Source organism: Nyctereutes procyonoides, unplaced genomic scaffold, assembly GCF_905146905.1.
Source record: "Nyctereutes procyonoides isolate TBG_1078 unplaced genomic scaffold, NYPRO_anot_genome, whole genome shotgun sequence".
Classification (NCBI taxonomy): Eukaryota; Metazoa; Chordata; class Mammalia; order Carnivora; family Canidae; genus Nyctereutes; species Nyctereutes procyonoides.
In genome coordinates, this window is record NW_026575134.1 from 9,880,425 (window position 1) to 9,902,187 (window position 21,763).

The window sequence follows — 21,763 nt, forward strand, 5'->3', positions numbered from 1 at the left end:
TAGTCAGAGATAATTTTAAGTTCAGCAGATACTTCATGCAATTTTCTTAATAAATTAATATAAACATGTCAATGTTATATAACATCCGACTACAAAGCAATTCAATCTGCTGATAATGAAGTCATTTACTAAAATCACTATAGCAAGTGGCAAATCTCTGCAAACATTTTTTTGGTGCTTACCTTACATATATAAGATTTAGGAGTTTGGGGGGCATTAGACGTACCATGCTCTTATATACAACCCAAGGTTTATGTAAGATAAGTTTAGTCACGGTAAGATAAGTCTGTAAGATAAGTTTATGTAAGATAAGTTTATAGCCACTGACCTATTTCTGCAAACTGACGGAGGACGTGAATATCCCAGCCACTTCTGAGAACCTAGTAACATCTCTGGACCATCAACACAGAAGCCTCATCATGATCCTATTTAAAAACTAATTTATAGGGATCCCTGGGTGGCCCAGCGGTTTAGCGCCTGCCTTTGGCCCAGGGTGCGATCCTGGAGACCCGGGATCGAATCCCACGTCGGGCTCCCGGTACATGGAGCCTGCTTCTCCCTCCGCCTATGTCTCTGCCTCTCTCTCTCTCTCTGTGTGACTATCATAAATAAATAAAAGAAAATTTAAAAAAAAAACTAATTTATATATAACAAAGTTTATACCTACAGTTTTTGCTTTTGTTGAATTTGTATGTGAATTATTAGTAAGAACTGATACTTGAAAAAAAGGATATCATAATCAGGGTTGTATAAAATAAATATTTACTGTAACATTGTTCATAATAGTAAAAAAAAATGAAGAATTAAATTATGGATAGCCATAAAATGGGATTACGAAACAATCATTAAAAATGACACTGAGTACTGAAGGCCGTTGAAAAATGTTCACAAAATATGTGAAAGCAGCTCACAAATAATGTGAAGTATGAAAACAGATTACGTATTAGTACAAATAGGAAAAACAGCAGATAGCAAAGTAAAATCTCAGTAAGAGTAATCTAAACAGAGGCACATGAAAAGTGTTTAATTTCCAGAGCTTTTTACTTATCTGAATTCCAGTTTTCTATCATGAATGTTTCTTCTATAACCAGAAAAGAGAAAAGCTTAGGAAAACAGAAAAAATATTTAAACCGTGTTTGTGGCTGGGCTTTAATATAATCAAACTGTCACTAATAGCTGCTGTGGGCAGTAATGAAAACACTGGTCACACCTGGCAAAGCTGGAGGCACATGACATAGTTCTGTAGACATTGAAGCGAGTCTGTGTAGTTGGCCTCCAAGATAGCCCCCGACCATCCCCACCTCCTGGTACTCACACCCTTCGGTCCTATCTTCCGGTTAAGGTGTCAGGGTTGAGCTGTACGATCATTACAATACAGCAGAGGTGAAGGCATGTCACTTCCAGAACTATGTTAAAAGATTAAGGCTTCTGTCCTGGGCACTCTCTCTCATCTGTCTCTTGGTAGGGTGCAGCGGGGGGACCACGTTGTGAGTCCCTGGCTAGGCATGGAAGCCTCCTGCCAGCAACCATGCGAGTGTGAGAGGAAGCCAGACCTCTAGACCTAGCCAAGTCTCAGGTGATGGCAGTTCTGGCTGACACCTTGACTGCAGCTTTGGGAGAGACTGGTCAGAACCATACCCCTAAGCTGCTTCTGACTCCTGACCCACAGAAACTGGGAGACAATACATATTGGTTGTTTAAAGCCACTGAAATTGGGGTCATTTGTAACATAGCAGTTGCTGCCTAGATGGTTAGCTTACACCCCTGGAGACTGTGGTCCTTCTAAGAACCCACCTTAAGAAAAAGCATCTAGGCTGTAACTCATTTTGCTCTAAATGCAGAGTTCTGATTTCCTTCTCATCTGACCCAAACCAGAAAAGACATTCGAATACCTCTTACAAAATGTTCAGTTCCTTAGATCTACCTTCTAATTCCCCTCTCTCACTCATATTTCATCTCCTCTTTCAGTTACCGTAAATCTAAGCAAACTCCTTCTGCAAAGAGCCAGACAGTAAGTATCTTAGGCTTCTCTGTAGCAACTTTGCAATTCTATCACTACAGCTTGAAAGCAGCCATAGATGATATCTAAATAAACTGGCATAGCTGCATTCCAATAAAACTTTATTTCAATAACAGGCTGATTTTAGCTCCAGAGCTGTGGCTTGCCAACCTGCTATAAATGACAACTAGTAAGACCAATACTCCAAACTCGTGCAGCAGATCCCATGCCCTTAAGCTGACTCCAGATATTGCTCCAGGAGGCCCAGAAAACCAGTATATTTGTCTGTCTCTACTGAATGTAATCACGTATTTCTTTCTTAAAAAACAAAATTAAAACAAAAAACACAAAAAATAAACACTCTCAATCCTGATTCCATTTCTCCAACTCCCTAATTTTCCTCCACTCACCTACTCTTATCAGGCTTTTGTTAAGATCATCAATGATCTTCATGTTGCTAAGCCCGACTGTTAATTCTCAACCTTCACTATATACTTCACTTAGCAGCAGCTGGCCCAATGATTACTCCCTTTTTCTTAAAACACTTTGATTTCCAGGATACCATAATACTTGTTTTTCCTTAAATTTCTATGGCTGCTCCCTTTCGATCTCCTTTGTTCAAAGTGTGGTGGATCTCATGGTTCAACTTGAACCTCTGTTTTCTGTCTCTAGTCATTCCTTCATAACCACACTCAGTATACTTCTGTATGAGATGACACCCAAATTTATTTATTTATTTTTTAATATTTATTTATTCATGAGATACACAGAGAGAGAGAGGCAGAGACACAGACAGAGGGAGAAGCAGGCTCCATGCAGGGAGCCCAATGTGGGACTCGATCCCAGGACCCCAGGATCATGTCCTGAGCTAAAGGCAGGCGCTCAACCGCTGAGCCACCCAGGCATCCCAACATTCAAATTTATAACCCCAGATTTTACCACTCCCCTGAAGCCAGACTTACATTCAGCTGCCTACTCAACATCTTCAACTGGTTGTGTTCCAAACTCCCAAATGTCCAAAACTAAACTCCTAGTATCACCTACCTCAACCTGCCTCCCTCTCTGTTCTCCCCTTATCTTAGTTAACAGCAACCCCATTCTTTGTGTTGCTCGGGCCAAAACCCTTGAGTCATTTTTGCCTCCTTTTTCACAGCCCACATCTGATCTGCTGGCAATTCTGTAAGCTCTACCCTCAAAATAGATCTACTCCTGAGAAGAATTTCCATGTTACTCTGAATAACACAGTCTTACAATGAAATGTAAGGTCCTAAGTTATCCTGCCATCCCTTCTAACTAGGAGATAAACACGTGGCTTACTCCCTCACATCACTGAGGCCTCCTCTGCGTAGAATATGAGATTCATGGGGGCAGGGAATTTTTCTTTGTTTATCGTGTCACACCTCCCTTATTTTATATAGTGCATAGCACACAGGAGTAGATCCTTAAGTAGTATTTGTTGAATGAGTGAGTTAACCATGAAAGAGATAAAAAGAATACTTTCTAAGTTGATGGTAAACCTACTAGTAAAACAAATTGGGTATGTCAACTTTTTTTCATTTCCTACATTCATAGTGTTTTTTAAACATAATCAAAGTCCCTGGTAACTTACGGCACAAAAAAGACTAGAGTCGGTGGTTCTAGGTTCCGCCACACACTAGCCTCTAAAGTCTTTAGTTTTTCTTTGATGACTATGTATACAGGGACAGATACTCTCCACACCCACAGGCATCTGACCACAGCCTCTATAAAGGTGTGTTGATAGGGAAGTGTAAGGCTGACTTCCTGGAAAAAATGTCTGTCATGCTGTAGAGGAAAAACATCAGCGCAGCTGATAAGCCGGTGACTCGAAGGTGAAACACACACTTATTTAAGGGCTTTAAATGTCCAAAGCTTTATGTTAGATACAATAGTAACAGGAAAGTAGATCTTCTTGGTTTATTTATTATTTTTAAAGATTTTATTTATTTATTTATTTGAGAGACAGAGATAGCAGGAGTAGGGGGAGAGACAAGTAGACTCCATGCTGAGCAGGGAGCCCGACATGGGGCTTGATCCCAGGACCCTGATATCATGACCTGAGCCGAAGTTGGATGCTTAACCCACTGAGCCACCTAGGAACCTCAGGAATTTTCTTTGTTTAGATTTTTGTAACAGATCATGTAAATGAGCGCCCAAAGTTATGTAACATGTCCAAGGTCACACAGCTAATAATGGCTAAACCATTTATTCAAATACAGGTTTATGAAATTCCAAACCTACACTATTCCCAATGTATCACACACCAAAAGTTTTAATTACAGGGACACAACATATGTGAGATAGCAACAGAAACCAATGAAATATTTTTATCAGAAAGACAACTAGCTGGACTCTATCTCTACTATATTTACAAAAATTACCTTCATAGCTAGAGTCATGGATTGAAGGGTAGTTCTAGAATTCCCAGAATAAGCCCCATAAGGTAGAGGCTATGTAGATTTCCTATTAAAAAGAATCTGCTCATAAGCAAACAGGGACACTCAGTTATATTTCTTAATGCAAACTAATACATATTCCTACTTATATTTTTTCTACTTATTTTTAAAGGAAAGGAAGCTAAATTTTGTGGATGAATACCTGCAGTGTTCTAGTACTTTGCAGTATTTATCAAATGACCTTATAAGGCAGGGATCACATAAGTGCAAGAAACAAGACTCAAAAGACTGTGTAAGAGATTATGAATCTTTGATATTAACAAACTGAGTGGATGTGAACAAAGCCCATCTGTTTCCAATATGTTACTCATATTTATTTGGGTATTCACAGACAACTGAAACTCAAATGATGTTGTTTTTCCTTCTATCTGCCCCATTTCAGTGAATGCCATCCTCGTTCATTCAGGCTCAAGGACTCATACCAGAAACTAGTTATTCTTGTTGCCTCTCCTTAACTTTCCATGTGTAATTAACCACTCAAGCCCTACACATTCTACTTCCTCAGTATTTCAAATCCAGCTGCTTTTCTTAATCCCCCTGATCCTATTTAGGACATTATCCTATCAACCTGGGCTGTTCTAAGAGTCATATCATCCCAGTCTGGTAGCCTGACCCCTTCCAGCGCATTCTCTAGAACACTGACCTTGAGAGTAGGCTTATGTGCACCCTAGCATGCATATAAAATGAGCCACTAGAATATGGGAAAATATTAGAACTTGTATTTACATGTGTTTCTAACCTTTAAAAAATGAGGAAGAAATTAAGCTTTACTAATAGCCAACATACTGCCTGACAACTGGCATCCTCACTGGGCCTCTGTCAAATGGAGAAGGTACATCTGGAGTTTGAGCAGTGGGACCTATGGGAAGAGTGAGCAACCAGAGAGAGGTGGAGAGCAGTGCTCTCTCATAGCTGTTCACTAACTGGCAGGATATGAGGGTGTGTTTTAGTTTACATGACCCAGGTAGGTAGAGACAAAAAATATTATCTAAGTTTTACCTAAAACATTTTTACCAGATAGATAATTTAATAAAGCTTCCCGAATATACACCATGAATTGAAAAGATTCATGCAAGCGCAGGTGAGCAACAAGACAATGGCAGAGGGTCAATTCATTTTTACTTCTAATATAAGCTCTTCATCAGTTTCATGCAAGAAAACAATGACAGTAAATCAGATCTGAGAGTAGGCCAAATGCCAAACTGAAATCAAAGACGGAAATGGTAATATGGATTTATGTATCTAATTCTGTGTTAGGTTTATGTCTGGCTGCTAATGACAGAAAACCCAAAATAACAGTTAAAAATAGAAATTAATTTCCGTGATGATATAAGTATACAGAGATAGGCAATCCACGGCTGATAATGTGGCTCGCAAATGATTTAGCAGCCGGCATGCTTCCGTTTTTTTAGGGGGCCACTATCCCCACAGACGATTCCTAGTCATTACAAGTAAGTCTAAGTGTGCAACCCTCTCTCTTTTTTTTTATTTGTTAAAGATTTTATTTATTTGACAGAGAGCACGAGCAGGGGGAGCAGCAGAGGGAGAGGAAGAAGCAGGCTCCCCACTGAGCAGGGAGCTGGATGCGAGGCTCCATCCCAGGACCCCAGGATCCAAAGGCAGAAGCTTCACTGACTGAGCCACCCAGGCACCCAAGGTGTGTAACCTTCTCAACTTTAAGAGTCCTTCCTGGAGTTTCACAAATCATTTCTGCTTGATCTCATCGGCCAGAAATTAGTCACCTGGCCACAGTTAACTGTAAGGGAGAGTGGGATTCACAGTGTTATTCTGGGCAGTGGCATGCCCTATTAGGGTCTGAGAGGAAGGGGAATGCCGAGATCAGCGGACTCTAACTCATATACAATAACCCTCACTGCTGTTCCTCACTGTTAACCAACAGTGAGCCGTAGTATCACAATACAAAAAGGTCTGAATAATGAAACTTTTTCCAGGTAAGTATGGTGCAAACTGATGTGAGGCCAAACCTAAACTGAACAAGAGACTATTTGTACTATTGATTTATTTAGTGTGAACAGTCATACATTTTGCTGTAGAAATATTATTTGATTAATGGGTACTACCCCAAATTATGAAAGTATGAAATATTTAGTATATGTATAAAATTATCTTTCTTAAATTCTAAGAATTCCAAATCCTAAAACATATTCATTTTTGGATAAAAGGATTATGGAATGGTAGTATGAAACAATTAGAATTATGAAGGTATTTAAAAACTAAGTGTCTAGAACAAAAAGAAAATCTCCATGTTTTTTAGTCATCTTTACAGTAATGCAATACTGAATCAAGACTTCATATAATTACTCTGAACTTAATGATAAAGGTTCACAAGCATCCATTAAGGCTTCTTACTTAATAGCAAAATCCACATGATATTCTACTAATACTTGTTCTTCCTGCCACAGTAAAAACATCTAAAATAACACAAATAACAAAAGGCAAAATTAAAATGCAAATACTGCTGGAAATCATATAGGTTTTAGGGTTAACATGAACAAGATTCTTGGACAGGTTAGACTAAAGTGCAAAAGTTTATAATGTGTCAGCTAAAATATTTTCTGGATTCTAGAATAACATAATACACAAGAGCTGCTTTTTATTTGCTAAAAAAGCAAGAGGCACCAGGGAAGAGACCTCTGAAATTAAATTACTTCTTTCATAAAAACAATGTGTTACATGGAAAACTATGTAAATATGTTACTGATGGAACCAGTAAGACGAATAAGAGGAGGATTCTAGGATAAGCAGACATAGAACCACATCTGAACTTTATTCTCTGCATAATTCACAGCTAGTGTGAAACAAAACTGAAACTGGAAATGCACAAAATTTTATGCCATTTATATGGTTCGTTTTATAAAAAGAAGACCCTTAAAATATAGAAGAGAAGAAGAACCATATCCCCATTCATTTTGTAATACCTACATAATCTTGATATGAAAACCTGAGAAGGAAAAGAAAGACAATTACAGGCCAATCTCTCATAAACACAGATATAAAAACATTCAAAATTATTAGCAGACCAAAACCAACGATACATCAAAAAAAAAAAAAAGTACATCATGAGCCAACTGGATTTATTTGAGGAATACAAGGTTCACATTCACAAATTGATGTGTAATTCACAAAAGGGAACAAAATCATATGATTATCTCAACAGATACAAAAATATGTATCTGACAAAATTCAACATTTATTCATAAGAAAAGCCTTTTAGCAAACTAGAAACAGAAAGAAACCTCTTTATACTGATAAATAATATTTACAAAAACTTTACAGGTAAAATAGCAAATGTATGCCCCATAAGACGAAGGATAAGACAAGACTGCTTACTCTCATCACTGCCAGTCAGTAAGGTCCTGGAAATTCTAGTCAGTGCAATAAAGCAAGAACAGAAATAAAAGGCAGAAGATTTGCTTTTTCCTAGGAAAAAGCAAAATTGAGATTATTTATAGGCAACATTCCGAAAGAATCAAATATTAACAAGTGAACTTAGCAAAATTGCTGAAAATGTGGTCCTAACTTACAACATTATATTTCAATTACTTTAAAAAGTAATTACAAGATCAAGGACCTAAATATAAGACCTAAAACAATAAAACTCTTGGAAGAAAACAGGGCCAAAGCTTCATGATATTGAATTTGGCAATGGGTTCTTGGCTACAATGGCAAAGGCACAGGTAACAAAAGAAATAGACAAAATGGACTTCATGAAAATTAGAAGATTTTGTGCAAAAAATAAAATAAATAAAATAAAATAAAATAAAATAAATAAATAAAATGAAAGATTTTGTGCATCAAAAGATGCTATCAACAGAGTAAAAAGGCAACCCACAAAACAGGAAATGCTCAGTCAGTTAAGTCTCTGACTCCTGATTTCAGTTCAGGTCAGGATCTCAGGGTTGTGTTACGGGACACGGAGCCTGCTTAAGATTCATTCTCTCTCTCTCTCTCTCTCTCTCTCTCTCTCTCTCTCTCCCTCCCTCCCTCCCTCCCTCCCTCCCTCCCTTCCTCCCTCCCTCTCCCTCTCCTTCTCCCTCTGCCCCTCCCCTGCTTTCTCTCTTTCAAAAGAAAGAAAGGGAGAGAGAGAGAGGGAGAGAGAGAAGAGTAAGTTGCTGATATGATGCTTTGTCTCACCTGAATAGTTCTGAGTTTATCTCCAACAAGAACAATCCCCTATAAACCATAATAGGGTCATAATAGGGTCATCACCATTGGGATATGAACATTAACACAGTCCTATCATAGGATCCTCAGACCCTATCCAAGATTCCGCACTGGCTTAGAATCATGTGTTCCATTTAGTTGTTGCATCTCTTTGCCCTCCTTTCAGTTGGGAACAATTCCTCACACTTTGACTTTCATGAATTCAACAATTTTGAAGATTACTAACCAATTATTTTATAGCATGTCTCTTAATTGAGTTTTGTCTGATGATGAGATTCAGATTATGCATCTTCCATAGGAACAACACAGAAGTGATGCTGTTTCTTCTGTCCACCTTTCTTTTTAATAGACTTTATATTTTAGGGCAGTTTTAGGTTTATGGCAAAATGCTTCTTTTTGTAAATAAAGTTTTAATGGGACATAGCCACTCCCATCTGTTTATGTACTATGGCTGCTTTTTATTACAACAGCTGAGATGAGTGGTTTTAACAGAGACCATATGGCCTGCAAAGCCTAGAGCTGACATTTAGACCCCTTGAGAAAACCTTTACTGATTCCTACTCTACTGACGATGAAGACTTCTCATAAAGCTAAAGTAATTAAGACAACATGGTATCAGTGAACGGATACATCAGGAGTTCAGCAAGCTTTTATTGTTATGAACGTAAATGTACCCACTTTAAAAGATAATCTCACCTGACCACCAGCTTGAAAATTTCTAACCTGTTTAAAACTGTAGTTTCACTGGATTTTGAAAACATTTACACACCAAAAATACACACCAAAAAGGAAACTCATTCTGATGAGTTTCCAAGAACTGACATCAGAGAACATGGAAATCAGCAAGACAAATTTCACTAAAAATCTGTCCTTTAATTGTTAGATAAAATTAAAAACTGAGGACTATCATTAAGCCAACACAATCAACATCATTCTCCTAATTTTGATCTACATCTTAAAGAGGCATCTATCGCAAATGGGACATGCATGAAAACAAACATAAAACAGACTGCACCTAAAACCAAGCCTTTGAATCACCATTTCACAAAGTGTTGATTTTCACTAGAATGAAGATAATATAAGCAGAGACTTTTTTTTTTTTTTTTTTTGGTATATATTATGGTCTACTGTGTCCCTTGGCACCTAAATAATACTTGTTTTTTACTTATCTTTTTCCACCTTTATTTGAGGTAAAATTTCTATTTGGAGAAACTGTATGCAACATGATGATATAATATACTATTTATTTATTCTATGAATGAACCAAGACTTGTAAAAGTTTTAATAAAGCACATTTGACCACAGTGCTTTCACTAAGCAATGTTTTAGTATCACTGAAAAATTTTTATATTAAAATTTTTAAATTTTTTTAATTTTTAAATTTAAAATAGCTTATATAACCTCCCATTACTTTCTATTTTAAATTTTATAATGTATATTGTATAACCACACAGCAGTATATGTGTGTGATTTAAAAATAAATATACACATGGGAGTTTCTAGAATTCTATAGTGATGGTGTATATGATCAAAAGGAGGTAACTCCTCTGTAGCAGAGGTAGCCAGAACTTAACTAGTTAATGACCAGGAAAGAACAAATCTGAGAGTATATCTTTGGAAACTTATAGTGAAACTTAGAAATAATTTTGTCTGTTCTACCTAACTTTTGAAATGGGCTTTTGTTCTTAAAATTTCTTTTTTTTTAAGTAATTCATCTTTATTGTATTTTAAAATCTTCTCAGTCTAATACATATGGAAAATTTTAAAAATAGTTCTTCACCAAAGATAATTTCAGAAGCACTGGTATAGAGAATGATCAAAACACAAATCTGATCATAATGCTCCTAAATTTATTGCTGGCTCCCCAGGGGCCTGAGATGAAGGGCCTTGTGATCTGTCTGTAACCCTTCCGTTTCCCCAGGGCCTTTTCACATGCTCCTCCTTAGCCCTCAGGAATACGCCACATTCTCTCAAAATCCATGGCATGGATTTGATTCCCTGGTCCTGAATCCCCAATGGCCAATTCAACCCAATCCTGATTTCTTTTACCAAATTCCTATTCATCCTCCTGGTGGTCACTTCAGAAAACCCCTTGTTCCTAAGCCTAGGTTGAGTGCCTGTCCTTTTATGAGTCCAGCACAGTACCTGCATACAACAGGTGCTTCTTCAACAAGTATTTTATTAAATGAAACCTACGCTCATGTCACCGCACCATACGGTCTCTCCTCAAATCTTCTATACAAATCTTCTATACTTCTCTTCAAAACATTTCATTCTACGGACAATAAATGGATGTCTAGCAGCTTCAAATATTAAAGAATAAACAAACTATAATTTTCTAAAGGGAAAAAAACCCTCAATTACTATCAATCATCCCTTTCTTCTTTCATTTATGAAACATTACTGCCAACATGTCCAAGTTTTGGAATGAAGAAGACACATATTACTAACCACTTTTATCTCAAAATTACTTTCATATGATTGCCTTAATAGGAAATGCTTCCTGGGGCGCCTGGGTGCCTCAATCAATTAAATGTCTGACTCTTGAGTTCAGCTCAGGTCAGGATCTCAGGGTCGTGAGATCCAGCCCCATGGAGGGCTCTGCTCTGGGCCCCAAGCAGTGCTTAAGATTCTCTCTCCCCCTCCTCCACCCCCCGCTCCCATAAGCTCTCTCTCACAGAAAAAGAAGGGAATGCTTCCTTCTAAACCCTCCTGCCCCACCTTCCACATTGTGACACAGACCTAAAACAGGTTTATTGACTAATCTAGCAAAAATAAACTACAAAAAGGAAATCTGCTGCTGTTTATCCTTGGCCCAAACTTTCACTTTACGTGAAAATATTTTATACTGACAGTAAGCCGAAAAAATGAGTCCTGAGTTCTGAATCCAAATGATGTTACAATTACAGTCTCAGTACTTAAAAAAAATTATTTATTTGACAGAGAGAGAGCATGAGCTGGGGGGAGGAGCAGAGGGAGAAGGAGAAGCCGGCTCCCCACTGAGCAGAGAGCCCAAAGCAGGACTGGATCCCAGGACCCTGGGATCGTGACCTGAGCTGAAGGCAGACACTCAAGCGACTGAGCCACCCAGGTGCCCCACAGTCTCAGTACAAGATGCCAAAGAGCACGTCACACTTTTAGGAAAGTTACTGAAAAGTCTGGATGTATCATACTTCTTAATCTATCAACATAAAGAAATAGCACAAAGTAATTTATAAACAGAGGTTGGTTTTCCCACATTTTTCATGCATCTGTCACGTAATGAAATACATTCTATACTGCATGACAAACTGTTCTTAATATGAAGTTACTAAAATTTCACTGAAAGCAGAGATAAGTTTATGATTTTATACTTCTCAAAGGTAGCAATGTTCTGATAAGATTGCTAGGTTTTAAACATCCAAAAGCCAAAAATCCCAACAATATTTTGGCACTATACATTTTAATATTTCTTTGAAGAATAAATTGTCAATATGTGCATCAAAGATTTAAAGATGTAGTAAAATTAGAGATAGTTGAAACTTATAAGAATAAAGGGCAGCTGACTACTTACATCAAAACAGCAACCAAAACAGCTGGGGTTTGGAAGAAAAGGAGAAGGAGGATAAAACCTAAAGTATTGTTGAGTGATACAACATTATACTCTTATTTCCTAATCCAAAAGAATGCAACTCTTAACTAGGTAATTTTAAAAGTACTCACATACATTTTTATATGAAAATTTGAACTGTTTTTGCTTAGTCTAACAAGCAGGGGAAGTGGACCAGAATGTGCTAACCCACAAAGGGAAGACAAATTGTAATGAACCGTAACACATCCAAGATGGAAGAACCTTGCTTATTCAGCTAAAGTTATAGGAAATGACAAATTCTAACTGTACAGATTACCTCTCGCAATCAATCATCAACAGATGAACAGCTACTATTTACTGAGTGCCTTATTTTACTAAATGCTTAAACACATTAATAATCAAGAGACTTTAGTAAAGGGGATAATCGATGAGAAACAAGCAATTTAGCCATCAGAAGTAGTATCCAGGTAGGATAGTATTTTAATTTTTAAAGTGTATTCAACAAAGATTTTGAGTTCAGAATTGTATGTCTTACAAATTCTTCAACGTAACTGAACAGTTTTTTTTTTAAATTCCTTGATAACCTAGAATCATAACTAGCAACTATTCTCCTGCCCTTAGGAGCTATTATGAATTGCCCTGGAATGCAGAACTCTGAATTCCCATATGGTCATGTTATTAAGTCTTTCTGCCTCTTGCCTTCCTTTCACAGTTGTCCCTCACTGATCACTACTGCCTGCGGTGCTTGCCTTCAGCAGCATCCCTTCACTCCTACAAACTGTTTGGACGCAAACTACCAGGCTTACTGTAATTAGATATAAAGTAAGAGTTCTGAAAGATGGCCTAATTATTCTCTTGAACATCAGATGTTAATAGCCTTTAGTGCCAGGACCTCACATTTCTACTTTGGATGTTCAAAGCTATGTTGTTTTTTCTATTTCTTTATTTTTAAGCTTTACTTCCTGATTCTTACTGCCTTTAAGTTTCCTCATCTACCTCATCTAAGTGAATCTGGATAATTACATGGAAATAATAAATCTGAAATTGCTTAGGGTCAGGGCCTGGCCACAGAAGGAATCTACAGATTCTAGTTTCGTCCTTCCTCTTTCGGTGTATTTCAGATTTTAAGTTGTAAAATTTGACCTCAAAATAAGTGTCTGTTACTGTCTTATTTTTGGAAGCCTGTGATCAAGATAGTCAGGAACTAACTAAAGAAATGAGGGATGTTTGGCCTGAGCAGGCAGGCGATGGGGAAGCTGGCAAAGGAGTTGTATCATTGCCATCTTCAATTACTTAAAGAAAGGTATCTGTAAAATGACTGTTCTCGATTCTGTCAACAGATGTACTGTTTAACAAGGGCTCAAAATAGGTTTGTGTAATAAGTGCTTCTTCAGAGAACAAACCAGGCACAAAGAGAAGTCACAGGACAATACACTTCAGTACAAAACAGGAATGAATCTTTAAATGAAAACATCCAAAAAATGACCCAGATTTCCACAAGATCACTGCAAGTGTTTAAGCAATGGCGAGTGGTTGGGTAGTTTTGAGGAGATTTTTGCAAACAATGGAAGAATACATTAGAAAATCTTTCAAGGCCCATTCTTCTCACTGTATGAGAGATGATACATCTTATACAGACAGCCCCCAAACCATAAGTTCTCATTTCTGCATTCAACTTTCATAATGAAAACAAATCTTAAAGAGTACTGGAAAAGTATGGAAGCAATACAAGAGCCAAATAGTATCCAGAGTTATTTGTTTAATTTCATGACACTATTTATATAGCAGTTATATCTATCAAAGACTTTAGATAAGAAACATTTTAAGTGATAAAAATTATTTCATTTTTAGAGCAGGAAAATCATAACTACATCAACAGCATCGTCACCCTCCCCATACACATCATACACCCAATGTCATGAAAAGGAATTGGGATCTTTACTTAAAAAAAAAAAATCACTTTGAAGATGAATCATACAACATATGGACACTGACAGAGCTTGAGAATCCAAGTAAATGAAAGAGGAGAGGAAGGAAACTAATTATAAAAAATTGATTTCAGCAATCTGTAGGAATGTAAGAACTCCAAGACAGTTGGATATAACCCCACTCAGAGAGCTAAAGAAAACTACATGAAAGAACAAGTAGAGAAAAATCAGACATGATTACCAAGTTACCACTGTTAATGTTAGTTGTTTCCCACCTCCACTGGAGAGTGAAACAGGTATTTGGAATGTTTTAGTTTAAAACTGATATCGGGATCCCTGGGTGGCACAGCGGTTTGGTGCCTGCCTTTGGCCCAGGGCGCGATCCTGGAGACCCGGGATCGAATCCCACGTCGGGCTCCCGGTGCATGGAGCCGGCTTCTCCCTCTGCCTATGTCTCTGCCTCTCTCTCTCTCTCTCTCTCTCTCTCTGTGTGTGTGTGACTATCATAAATAAATAAAAATTAAAAAAAAACTGATATCACATCCATTTGTTTAGATAAGGAAAAGTACTACCAGTAAAGGCTCATTTAGCATTAAAATTAATCAGATAACAAATGTGATTTTTTCCAAAAGCTCCAGATGTCAACTTTCTACGTATTACTTTTGGTTTAAGTTCATAAAAGTGGGCAAAAAATGCATGTTACCCCTAAAGTAGCAGACATACGGTTTGTCTGCCCAGCATCCCTTCTCTTGGAGGTAACCACCCTCTATTTACTGCATTACAAAAGGACAGCAAATCTGGATGCTCTGCCTCTCTCCAAAGTGGCCAAGATACGCAGGCTGGCCAGAGTGCTCCATTCCCTGGGCCAGGAAGAAAGACTGGCTCTTTCCACTGAGCTGGGAAAAACTGAATATGGAGATGAAAGTGGCCACCATGTGAAGAGTCAGTCAACAGAATGAAGAAACAGGTAGAGCTGGAGAGGGAGAGAACACCAAACTTCTGTTTTGCTGAAGACAATCTAAACTGGATTTCTGGTTCTTAAAACTGAGAGAACCCTAATATCTGTAGTATCTCTATTTGCCTTCAGAAGGAGTTTCTCACTGCTTAATTGTAGAATGAAGATGAAGGTGACTATCATTGTCTATAATTATTTACTCTGCTTCTGTACTAGCTAGACATGTGGAAGAATTAAGAAAACATTTAGCTTTTATTCCAATTGTCTAAAAAAGCCCCGTGGCAAATGATTTGAAAAAGTAAGCAAGGCTCATGGTTAACATCATTACAAAAACAAAACAGTGTTCTCTGGGAGAAAATCTTTGCAAATCACATGTTTGATGAAGAACTGTATCTGGAACACATAGAGAACTCACAATTCAATAACAAGCTAGATAACCCAGTTTAAAAAAAAATAAGAAAAAGATTTGAGTAGACATTCCACCAAAGAAAATTTGTGAATGGCTAATAAGCACATGAAAAGATGCTCAACACCATTAGTCATTAGGGAAATGCAATTAAACCACAAGATACCAATTTATACCCAGTGTAATGGCCATAATAATTTCTAAAAAGAATATAACCACTGTTAAAGATGCAGGGAAATCGGAACTCTCAAACACAGCTGGTAGAAATGCAAAATAACATGTAGCCACTTTGGGAAACAGTTTAGCGCCTCCTTAAAAGGTTAAACATAAACATTCCATACAACTAAGCATTTCTCCTCTTAGGTATATACCCAGGAAAAATGAAAACATATGTCCACACATAGGCTTGTACATGAATGTTCATAGCAGAATTATTCATAAAAACCAATAAAGGGAAACAATCCCAATGTCCCATCACCTGGTAAATACATAAGCAAAATGTGGTATATCCATTTAATGAAATACTTACCTACCATTCACCAATGAAAAGAAAAGTTATGGGCCCATGCCACAACATGATGAAGCAGAAAAAAACCCAAGGACTATTTCTGGAATGATTCCATTTGCCCAGAAAAGGCAAAACTGTGGAGACAGAATCTAAGTTAATGGTCGCCTGAAGCTGGAGGTGGGAATGGGGATTATTAACCACAAATGGGCAAAGGAATTTTGTTGAAGTGACAAAAATGTTTTAAAACTGGATTATGGTGATGGTTACACAACCAGCTACTAAAAATGACTATAAACTTAAACAAGTGAATTTTATGATACGTAAATTATACCTCAAAAAAGTTTACTAGAAAAAAATGAAATAAAAGGGTAAAGAAGACGTAATAAGGAAACACAAATCACAAACCTTGATTAGACCCTGGATCAGAGGAAAAACAGCTATTAAAGGCACTGGGTGGCAACTAGGCCAGGAAATCTGAATCTGGGCTACATATTAGATGATGTTATGGAATTATTACTAATTTCCTTATGTGTTAAAATAGCATTATGGCCATACAGGAGAATGCCTTTATTCTCAAAAGATGCAAGATAAAATATACAGAGGTGAAGTTTCCTGAGGTTTCCAGCCTTCTTTCAAACAGTAGAGAAAAATAAAAGCATCTATACTTAAAAAGATCAAGCAAATGGGGCAAAATAATTGGAATTGGTGACTGGGAAATAAAACTCTTAACTTTTCTGTAAGTAAGAATATTTCAAGATACAAAGTTGGGGGTGGGAAGGAGCACTCTTATTTTAAAATGTAACCAAATGTAAAAGAATCACCAATGTAGTTCTTTACGCATTTCAGAAAGAGGCATATAGTTGAGATATAAAGACTGTCATATCTTTATTTTATAACTGTGTTAACATACAGATAATAACAGGGAACAGATGGGAACTAAAAGTATAAAATAATTATGCAGAGAGACTTAGCAAGTTAGAGCTTTATGAACATACTAATGCTAACCAATACTTCTTGAAATAATCGTTTAAGACAAAGCAACATCGTTACTAGTTGATGTGGAAATCTTTAGGTTTATAGGTATATCCAAGAAAATACTGTTGAATGCAGGTCAATAAATTTTCCCATCCCAAAGAGCACTCATCCCACCTATATCTTTTGGCTGATAGAAAGATCAAATGAGATTGTGTATATGTATATACACAAAAAAAGGTTTCAATTTAAAAAAATTTAGTCACTTACACTTTGAAACTTCCTGGTAAGAACAGGAATACAAACGTAGGATTAAACCTAGTAATTTTTGGTTACTCTTGTATATAACTGGTGTTCCTCAATTTTGTAGTCAACACTACACCAACAAATCTTCAAAACACTGTCAGTGTTCATTATGAATGATTCCCCTTCACTCTCTAACTTAAGGTATTTTGTCTACTTCTAATGTCACAATTTTTAACAGTGTGCTTTATAACAATTTAAAGTTGTAACAGCTTGAAACTCATCAGACACACTAATGGAAAACAGAAATCTTGTTATGAATCAAAAGCAAAGTTCACCTGGAAGTTCAAACAAAAAGCCACGTTTATTGTTTTTACAATAAAGAAAACATTCCAGGAATTGGACCTCAAGTTAAAATGTCTAAGAAGAAAAAGACATAATACACTAAGATGTACATTAGTTCACATACACTGGGCAGCTCAAAGTGTTCCAGCAGATGAAAGAAGATAATCACACTCACTAGGATGGCTGTAATTAAAACTATGGGCTATAACAAATGCTGGTGAGGATGCAGAGAGCCTAGGAAGCCGCATACACCGACAGTGGGTAGAAAACAGTTTGGCAGTTTTCTCAAAATGTTAAACATGGAGTTACAACACGACTGAGTAATTCCGTTCATATATTATATATATATATATATATATATATATATATAATACATACACACACACACACACACACAAAATTGAGGAACACCCATACACACACACACACACACACACACACACACACACCCAGGAGAAATGAAAACACATGTCCATGCAAAAACATGTACATCGGGGATCCCTGGGTGGCGCAGCGGTTTAGCGCCTGCCTTTGGCCCAGGGCGCGATCCTGGAGACCCGGGATCGAATCCCACATCGGGCTCCCGGTGCATGGAGCCTGCTTCTCCCTCTGCCTATGTCTCTGCCTCTCTCTCTTTCTCCCTCTGTGACTATCATAAATAAATAAGAATTAAAAAAAAATAAAAAAAAACATGTACATCAATGTTCATGGCAGCATTATTCAACATGAGCCAGGTGGAAATACCCAAGTGTCCATCAACTGATAAATGAATAAACAAAATCTGGTATATCCATTCAATGTAACATTACTCAGTCTTAAAAAGTAATGAGGTACTGATCCATGCTATAACCTGGACAAACCTTGAAAACATTATGTGGAGTTAAAGAAGCCAAACACAAAAGGCCACATGTTGTATGATTCCATTTATGGAATCCAGAAATGTTTAGAATGGGAAAATCTGTACAGATGGTAAGTAGATTATTAGTTCCCTGGGGCTAGGGGTGGAGGGAATCAGGGGTGATGACTAATGAGCATGGGGTTTCTTTCAGGTGTTATGAAAATGTTCTTACATGAGACAGCAGTGGGGCACCTGGGTGGCTCAGTTAGGCATCTGCCTTTAGCTCAGGTCACAATCTCGGGGTCCTGGAATCGAGACCTACATCGGGCTCTATGCTCAGCAGGGAGTCTGCTTCTCCCTCTCCTTCCCCCGTCTATTGTTCCCTCTCTTTCTCTCGCTCAAGTAAATAAATAAAATCTTTTTAAAAAGTCAGATAGTGGTGATGGTTGCACAATTCTCTGACTATATTAAAAACCACTGAATTATATTTTAAGAGAATACATGTTATGGCATGGGAATTACATTTCAATAAATCTGTTATTTTTTAAATCCAGCCCCTACATTCCCCACAAATAAGCAAATGACATAAAAAGACAATTTACAGAATTAAAAATATAAATGACAAGTTACTGTACAGAGTTTAAACAGCTGTACCAAATAAACTTTAAAAAACAAAACAAAATATAAAGACAAGAATGAGTTTTATTATCTGAGCCAAAGCAAAGAATAATAAGAAGAGATAAACAGAGCAAATGGCCAAGTTTTGTTTATTCTGAGTGATCAAGAAAGTTACCAAAACCCACAAGCAGCAAATAAGAATTAATGAAGTAACAGACACATAGAATTATCTTAGTTGTAGCATGCAGACATGGAAATAGGGACACCTTAGAGACCAACAGGGTAGTAGGAAAGTCACTAATAATCCAAGCATTAAGACTAGAGCAACCAAAGACCTCAGGGAATGAGGATTTTCTGTCACAGACATAATGTCTTGGGCAGAAGGACGGGGGCAGACAGACTGTCCTCAGACTTAAAAGACGAGGATAGGTGAAGGAACCTTTTTACCTCATTACTTTCCCCGTGAAGGAACTTTTTTCCTTCTGAAAAAAAAAAGGAACAAAAAACAATTTGCTTCCTCCCCAAGCTCTGCTATCAAGGTGCCATCAATGTACTGGAGGGTAGGACTTGAGGGTCTTCAAGGCAGGACAATCCCTACACCCCCTCGAGGCTGAACTACATATCAGTGAGGCAACATGGCCCAGAGAGAAAAAGGCAACAGTCCTAGGAAAGTGCAGATGGACAAATGGTCATGGACTACTCACCTGAGTGAGTGAGAGCTCTTCAACTTAGGAAAAAGAAGAGATTACAGCTACCTACAAGTGTTCCTGGGACAGTGAAGATGGCAAACAGGCCATGGACCAAGAGTTGTAGAAACTTCTGGGGAGGAGCTCCTCAGCATAACAGGCAAGAAATTAATAAATATCCTATATCTCCCAGCACTCCTGGGAAAGGAAGTACTTAAAATGACAAAGGCAACACAATGTGGATTGGGAATTCACAAATGGACCTAGGTAATTGTGAAATTATAAGAATCTACAGAAAATATGCTACTTAAACTTTTGGGGTGAATTAGATGGCAGTGAATGAAAGCAGCCTCTAGAACCTGGGAAACAGCACTGGTGTGTATCCTAATTGACATATAGATGGAATGTGTGCTGATGTCCAACACCTGATTCCGGACAAACATACACTTTCAGCTAGAGGACTAAGTCATTCAAAAATGAGTTCTGGAGAAAGAAAAGAGGTTCCAAGCCCTACAAACTTGTCTGGAACCACCCCACATCTGTGTACTTTAGGTCACCCCCATGTGTAAACTTGTCTAATTACAAACCTGCCTTGCCATATGAACTACCGACCCAAGAACCCAAGCAAGCCATAACCACATCAATACAAGGTAAGCCTAATTTACGTGTCTATAACACAAAGAAACCACCTGAGGCTGCAAAAGCCTAGAAGGGAGCCCTCAGATTGTCATAGACCCACGGCAGCTTTAGTCTGGAGAAAATGAGGTCACCCTGTGGCATCCATGACTGGCTGAGAGATGACTGAAATGAAGTTCAACAGAACTGTGTGGCAAGATAAGAACAAAACTTAGGACCTGCTGTGTGAACTGGAAAACTACAGATCAGTCCTCACCTTGCTTATCTTTGTACTTTGCTCTGCCCACTAGCAAAGTCCATCTTTCCTGCCTCTCACCACACGCATCTCCATTTAGAATCTCTTACAGAGACTGCAGTCTCTGAAAGGTATTAGCATAGCTAAGTTAATATCTAGTACAATGTACATCTGTTTATCCACAGAAAAAAATAACAAAGCAATCAGAATCGCTCTTATTAAAGACTTGTTATACTGCAGTTTAACACTGTTCTAGAGATATTAATCAATGCAATTAGATAGGATAAACAATTAGAAGCATAACCATTGGAAAAGAAAGGATTGAAATCTCTACAGGTGACATGACAGCATATCTGAGCCTAAAAGAAGCAATGATAAAAATAACTCAAATGATAAGAATTTAGCAAGACAGCAGGAAAACATGCAAAAATCTGCAATATTCATATACATGAATAATAACCAGTTAGAAAATAAAATGTATAAGAAATTCTATTTATATAACAGCAACAACAACGATAAAATGCTGTGGAATAAATTTAACAAGAAATGTTCAAAACCTATATGAAGAAAACTATAAATCATTCCCCAAAGACACAAAGGGGATTTAAGAAAATGAAGAAGCATTGCTTATTCTAGGTTAAGACATCTTAAGATGTCTCCATATCAAGAAATCAGTTCTAAGTTAAATCGTTAAGTTCAATGCAATCTCAATAAAAACAGAAATGAGCTTTTTAATGAATGGACAAATTGATGCTGAAGTTCATATGGAAAAATAAAATCTGCAAGAATAGCAGGGACAATACTGAAGAGGGTGAGCTATAATGGGGACTAGGTCTACCAGCTATGAAATCACATGCAATGCCTCTCTGATTAAAACAGTCAGGGTGATGGAATAAAATACACCCAACTCCATACAGAAATCTAGTGTATGATAAAGGGAGCAAAGATTAAAAAAAAAAAAAAAAGGCACTTGTGGTAACATTACATCCATTCTTCACATAATCTACAAAAATATACTCCAAATGGATCAGAAAACTGAATGTAGAAAATGAAACTACATGAACACTAGAAGACGACATGACTGAATTCCAGATAAAGAAAGGCTCTTTGATAACTAAAAATCCAAATGTAATAAATATAACAATATATTTGACTACATGAAAT

At 37.3% G+C, this 21,763-nt stretch overlaps 1 protein-coding gene and 1 pseudogene across 1 annotated transcript in view; both read right to left on the reverse strand.

Annotated features, from left to right (window-relative positions):
• RALA (RAS like proto-oncogene A) overlaps positions 1-21,763 on the reverse strand; it is a 72,995-nt gene that overhangs the window by 45,250 nt on the left and 5,982 nt on the right. The window lies entirely within an intron of this gene.
• Positions 1-21,763, reverse strand: part of LOC129494090 (uncharacterized) — a 45,053-nt pseudogene that overhangs the window by 9,483 nt on the left and 13,807 nt on the right.